Below are 7,229 nucleotides of genomic sequence, written 5' to 3'. Positions count from 1 at the left end.
CCCTCCTCAGCAGCCCTGCATGGAGGCACCCCCAGCCCGCTGCCAGCTGCAGCTCGTCGGGTGGAGGTGAGGAGCCCACAGCGGCAGATGGGAAACACTCTTTATAGCTAGGGTTTGTTCTCCCCTGAACTGCCTTTCCTGCAGAAGGATGCGGTTGCTGAGATAGAAAAGCGAATGCTTTTTCCACCTTCTTGTCCGTGATTCAAATCTATCCCCAGCTGACAGCGGGCAGGAGTCACTTAGCGCGCCAAAGCAGCCACGTCCTGTTGAAGCGAGCTTGGTGACTCCTGGGCCAGTTTCTAATGCACAGATGGTAAAATAATCCCACTGCCCTGCTTGCCAGCTTTGTTTGCCGCCTGCCTGCGAAAGGCCAGGGCTGGCTGGGGACCGCCTTACCCCTTCCACCTCTTGCAGGCGGGCGGCACGGGGCGAGCTGTGTGTCCTGCGGCATGTGGCTTCACCACGCACCAGCGAGCTGACTCATGGAGCCAGGCGGCCAGCTGACACCCCTGGAGCTCCACGCCTCGCTCGTCCCTTCCCCTGGACATCTCCAGCTCGTGGCAGAAACATCTGCAGCGTGCGTGAAGCCGCCTCCGTGTTAGAGCCCGGCAGATCGAAATTGTCTGGGGCTGCTTCCAGGTCCCCCCGTACGTGGGGATGGTTCAGGGGTTGGGCTGCGCGTAGTTCAGCTGTCATTGCTGTGGCTGGGGGCAGAGGGACAGCTGGGACAGCAACTGCTGCAGCAATCCAAGTGTAATCTGCCTGCGTCTGTGAGTCAGCACCCTGAGTGCATCTGTCTGCAGCCCAGGCGGGACGTGCAGACGGAGCGATGCAGCCTGCTGCAAAAAGCAGGGCTGGGAGGGGAGTGGAGGCTCCGGCGAGCTGTTAGGCAATAGCTAATGACACAAAGAAGTGACACGCTTCCAGTTGGCGTGCGTTGAGCAAGGAGTCGTGAGGAGAGATGTTCATTTAAACAGAGCAACTGTGTTAGCTTAAGGGGAGCCTCAGGAAGCTGAGCCTTCGTGTTTCTGGAGCCAAAGGAGGAGAAATGTATCCCAGCACGTGTATGAGAGGTCCCCTTTTCCTCCATATCCACACATGTGCCTGATGAAAGTGCTGTAAAGCATTGCAGCCCCTTCTGGAAGGCACGCTTTGGGCTGTGGGAAACAGTCCCAGGCTTTAGGTTGGCATTCACCATGCACTGGGTGCTGAGTGAAGTGCTTTGGCTCCTCTCCTCTGCCCCACCAGAACAAAGCAAAACCGCCCTGGGGGCAGAAGAGAGCCCTCCTCACCTGCAGGACTGCAGAGCTAGGTGCTGCCCTGCTCTCTGCTATTTCTTTAGGCTCCCATCAGTTATACTTGGAAGTGTGTGTAAAATGCTGTAAATTTACTCTCGCTCCAGTTTGGAAGGAAAAATTGCCTTACTGAACTCAGGATCCAGAAGCGTTTGCTGGCTCATTCCTTATGTTTGCACACATCCTGGTCGCTTGGTCCTGCTCCAGTCGGAGCTTCACCCGTCATCTGGTAGATGAATGTGGTCTACCTGGGAGGATGGAGGTGGAGGGTTACAACGACTGAAGTAAATCATCTTGCAGCAATGGCCATAAATGCTCTTTGTACTGTAAGCTCTGTGTATTGACCTGGTAGAAATGTAAAGGGATGTGGGGTTCTGCTCACCTGCCACTCTGCCCCCAGCAGCACCCGGCTCAGTACCGCCTGTGAAGCTGGGAACACAAACGCTGCCCCTCTGCCTCCTGACCCATTTGCTTCATGCTAATGTCCTGAGGAGGCTTTGTCCTTCCAACTCTGCTTTGCCCTCTTTGAAGTAAGATCCGAGCAAAGCAAACCATCTCATTGGTATGGGTGGAGCTCTGCCGCACATTGCATCGATTCATAGATTTTTAAAGCCAGAAGGGACCATTATGTTCCTCTCTCCTGACCTCCCGCATAACACAGCCCATTAAATTCCACCCAGCGAGGCTCACTGCAAGCTCGATGCCTTCGCTTGAATGAGAGCCCCTCTGCCAGGCAGGCAGCAGCCTGATTTAAGACTCCGAGTGACGGCCGACCCCAGCCTAGGCACGAGGAGTCTGTCGCAGGGGTTAATTCCCTTCCTGGGGGGAGGCTGTCGTGCTTCACTTTCACATCATTAAATCTGGTTTTACCTTTGTGATAGATTAAAGACGCCTCTCCTGCCCATTGGTGTTCTCTGGAGGGGAAAGATGATGGAGAAGTGAAATTCTCCAAGGGCACGGCAGCAAACGGGGCTCTGATGTTTGCAGCGGGGACTCGTGCTCAAACCCCATCTCCCCAGTTGGCTCCGATGGAGAATTTCTCTCCTTGCCCTCGCATTGTTCCCCACACCCCAGTGCTGCCCCTCGTGTGCTAAAGGCGTTTTTCTCCATGGGAACTGTACCTGATCAGCAGACGGCGTTGGCTGACTGCAGTGCGGTGAGGCCTCTCCTGCACTGCCTCTGCCATCGTGGTCCTGCTGTGGGCAGGCCCACACAAGCTCTTTCTTTTATGTTCCCTTTCTGAATTCCACCAAAAAGGGGTATTTGCAATATCTGCTCATGTTGGTACTCGGTGTATGTTTTAGATGTCTTTGTCAAAAAAAAATAAATCATTAAAATTTAGTAGAAAGACACATGGTGTCTCGAGGTGATCCTTTCCCTTCCGCGGGCTTCATTTTCCCGGCAGCTGTCCGTATGTCTGCCTGTCCTCCGCCTGTCTGTCTGTCCATCTGTTTGTCCATCCATCCGTCTGTCTGCCCGTCCATCTGTCAGGCCATCCATCCATCTATCCATCTGACCGTCTGTCTGTTCCAGCTATCTGTCCCTCTACCTGTCTGTCCACCCATCAGTCTGCCTATCTGTCCACCCCTCTGTCTGTCCATCCGTCTGTCCATGTATTGCTTCCTCTCCTTTCCCTCCATCTCACCAGAGGAACGAGGCGGCTGCCCGTGCTGGAACCAGTCAGATTTTGGAAGAACACTTCTTCCGTCGGATTTTTGATCGTCCAAAACTATCACAGCAGCGAGGAAGCGAGGACGGTGCGCTTCGAGGGCAGCATATTGTCTCCAAAGTCATTTTGTAGGTTAAAAAAAGTGTGTGTGTCATGGAACCTGCTCCCTGCTGATCTGGCAGGAAATTTAGCAGGGAAAAAAGCAAAGCAGAGAACAGTTTGGTTTTGGTTCAGCGTGACCGAGTTCAGAGGGAGTTTTGAGAGGGAAGCGAGTTCCGGCTCCGCTTCTTTCCAACCGATGTGACTCACTGCGCCAGGACGGCCCCATAGGGGAGCTGCTGGGGCCCGACCCGAGGATGGGCTACAGGACAGCTCAGCTCTGGGGTGTGCCTCGGGGCACCCAGACTGCAATGGGGACGGCACCCCATGGGGTGCTGCGCGTGGGGGAGCTGCCCCGCGGTGCCCTGTGCTGCTGAATGGGGCATTGAGCAGCACAGCTGGTGCGGGGGGGCGAGGGGGCCGCAGTTGCTCCTGACACTTTTGCCTCTGAATGTGGTGATAAACTCCCTTTCCCGATTAGCGTTGATCCCTCTGCCTCCAAAACAGTTGGCCCTAATGAACATACGGCCCAACAGCTGTAAGCGGTTATACATATGCATGGATATATATATTTATCCCCCCCCAAGCCCATCCATATATACTGGAGATCACAGCTGTTGCTATTCTTCCTTGCAATGCAGATCAGACGCTCTCTCTCTTTGGAGTCTTACTTGACCTATTTTGCAGGCGCAAGATTTTTTGTGATGATGATTTCCCCAGTTGGTGCTTTTGATTCTGCCTGAAACATCTTGATTGAAGGCAAACAATGGCAGCTCCGGCAGCCGGCAGCGCCCCGCACCCACGCACCTCCCCGGCAGCCGCCACACTGGGGACCATGGGGACATCATGGGGACATGGGGACATGGGACAGGAGAGGGGGACATCCGGGATGCAGGGATAAGGGATGGGACAAGGGCACACTGGGGACATTGGGGATGTGGAGACATGGGATGGGGGATGTGGGATAGGACAAGGGGATGCTGGGGACATGGGGATCCAGGGGATGAGAGACGCGACAAGGGGATGCTGGGGACATGGAGACACCGGGGACGTGGGATGGGACAAGAGGACGCTCCCCAGCAGTCATTCTCTCGTATCACAACTCCTATGCTACCCCCTCCTTGTGCCCAGCAGGCCCCCACACCTGTGTCCCCATCCCAGCCAGCTCCCAGATGTCACTTGCTTGGCCCCCAGCCCCTTCCCACCTGCCAGCCCCAAAATCTGCAAACAAAGATGGCTTCCCTTGGTGTGGAGATTGGGCTGCATGGTGACATCCCTTGGTGTGGAGATAGGTACCTGTGGTCAACTCCATTGGAGACGGGGCCCTATTTTGACCTTCCTTGATGTGGAGATGGGGACTCATGGCACCGAGTATCACACATATCTCATTGCAGCGATGCTCTGAGCACCGTTCAGGCAACGGGGTCCCTCAAAGCCCATTCCCCAGGACCTGGCCACCACTTCCACCTCAGTGTGGGCTTTGGAGTCCAGCAGGAGCCTCCCACAGCCCCGTGGACTCCCTTGGCCACCCCCCAGAGAAGGGCCCTGCAGTGGCCACATCCCGGTGTGGAGGATCGCCTGGCCAGGAGTCCACAAAGCCATTATTTGTTTGGCATTTCCATTGGAAGCGCATCCTTCATCCCTGTTTCTACAGCAACTGGGAAGTTCCTGTCCTGGCCCGGATGGAGGGCACGAGGTGGGTGGGGGAGGTGTCAGGGTGGGGGGAGGACAGAAAAAAGGTTCTGAGGGCAGAAGGAGCACTGCGTGGCCCCGGTGTGGGCATGGTGAAGGGGGAATGACCCCCAAACTGCACTGCTCTTAGAAAACCCAGTGAGCCGACAGAGCTTTATCTTCCACAGCGCGTCTCTTCATTTATTCATTATGAGATAATATCCAGATCTGGCTAATTAATATTCCTGCATATTTTCCAAGGGCTGATGAGGTATCTTAAAACATCTCTCCGAGATGGGCTTTCATATTTATAAGCTTGATGCGCAAACTTAAACTGACGGCGTCTAAATATACTCCTCATGTTTAAGCATGGGGCCATGTTCTCAGGGGAGTTCTGGGGCGATGGGGGGTCTCGGGGGGTCCTCAGCTCAAAAAGGCTCCTGGAAGCCACACCGTGACACAGTGGCGCCTGTCCTTCCATGGGGATAAGGGGTTTCCATCTGAAGGCATTGAGTGCTGCACCTGGGCTGGGTCTGGGGTCCCCAACCCACTGGAGTATGGATGCCAGAGCATGGTTGTGCTGAAATCCTTTTCAAGGTTAAAAAAAGGAGTTAATGGCAAACTGGGAGCTTGGTTTGCATTCACTCTCATTATGCTGATTGTCATTTAGTTATACGCAAATGGTGGAGGAGGGTCCTCCACCTGGGCACCCATTTGACACAGTGGAGCCCCAATGGGGTATGTCCTTAAAGCTGGAGGGAGCGTGGATGGGGACCCACTGCTACCACAGCCCACAGCTGCACCCTTCCTGGGGCTGAGCTGCAAATGAAGCATTGACCCAATGGTGTGCCAACAGACAGGGGACAACCCAAGTGTTGGTGCCACCTCTCCCCTCACCACTCCACCAGATGTGTGTGCCTGGCCCCAGCTGTTTCCCATCAGCCTCCCCCGACCCCATGATCCTTTTTCCACCCAGCCCCATGTCCTTCATCAGACACCAATTTGGACCTGCCCAGCTGCTCATTTTTCTTTCTGCCATGTCACATGTTTTCACCCAGCTCCCAATCCATCTCCTTCCATTCACAACTTGAGCTGTTTATGGATGGCCCCCACTCACCCCCTCCTCCTCTCCCCCTCAGATAGAGCCATTCATCAGCAGAACCCCTCAGCACTGGGCTTACCCCCTTGGTCCCGCTGCCACCACGAGGCCACCATGTCCCCATATACCATCAAGCAGTTCCAGTGCTGGGGTTTTGTCAGAGGCAGGGGGTTTGTTTGTACTGAGGCTCAGCGCTGTGTTTGGGGCTCCAATGAGGCATGGGGACAGGTGGGGACATGTCCCAGAGCCCCGTCTATAGGCAACAGGTGCCTTAATGCCCACAGCTGCACAGAGGAGGATGAGGACAGCTGGGAGAGTAAAAAAAAAAAATGCAGAGAAACCCAATCCTGAAAAGAACGGCAGAAATCCCTGAATGCCTCCAAAAAGCCCCATTTTTCCCTGGATAGGCCCCTTTGGCCTCCATTCCACTCCATTAGCTGCAGTGGCCTCTCCATTCCTCTCCGTTGGCCCCACTGACCTCCATTCCCCTCTGCTGGCCTCCGTTTCCCTCTATTGGCCTCCATTCCCTTCTATTACCCCAGTTTTCCCCTGGATTAGCCCCATTGGCCTCCATCTCCCTCTATTGGACTCTATTCCCCTCTGTGGGCCTCCATTTCTCTCTACTGCCCTAATTTTCCCCTGTATTGGCCTCAGTGACCTTCATTCCCCTGTGCTGGCTTCCGTTCCCCTCTACTGCCCCAATAGAGGCTGCTACTCTTTTTCCCCTGGATTAGCCCCATTGGCTTCCATTCCCCTCTGCTGGCTTCCATTCCCCTATGTTGCCCCAGTTTTCCCCGGGATTGGCCCCACTGGCTTCCATTCCCCTCCACCAGCCTTCACTCCCCTGAAAGAGCAGCTCAGCCCCGCACGACATCATTTCCTCATCCTTCCCACAGGGCTGGGGTTGTGCCATGCCCATTCCTGCCGCAGGCAGCAAAGCTGCCGTCCCCATCCTCATCCCTGTGCCGCCACAATGGGGATTGTTCCAGAGGCCGCGGGCAGGACGCAGCCCTGCGCCTGACTCACATCCTCACAGGCTGGGAGGGTCACCCCTCCAGCATCCCCCTGGGAGATGAACCCAGAGAGGGAACCCACGGCCCTAAGGGGCACGCTGGGTTCTGGGCTGGCTCGGGGGCTCTCATCCCAACTCAGTGCTGCTCCTCCCCAGAACCCGGAGCCCCGCGGAGCCACACCGGGCAGAGCGCAGCAGAGCGAGGCGGTTGCACTAAGTGATCACATTTATTTGAATATTTGTGTGTGTGTGTGTGTGTGTGCGTGTGTGTGTTCTAAAATTGGTTACAGAATAAATACCTGTGCCTTATAGCAGGAAGTCCACTTTTTTTTTATACAAAGTGCTTGTTACAGGAAGTTGCATCAGCGATACGCGCGGGGGGGG

Source organism: Meleagris gallopavo, chromosome 8 (genome assembly GCF_000146605.3).
Source record: "Meleagris gallopavo isolate NT-WF06-2002-E0010 breed Aviagen turkey brand Nicholas breeding stock chromosome 8, Turkey_5.1, whole genome shotgun sequence".
Classification (NCBI taxonomy): domain Eukaryota; kingdom Metazoa; phylum Chordata; class Aves; order Galliformes; family Phasianidae; genus Meleagris; species Meleagris gallopavo.
Note: the sequence above shows the minus strand (reverse complement) of the source record.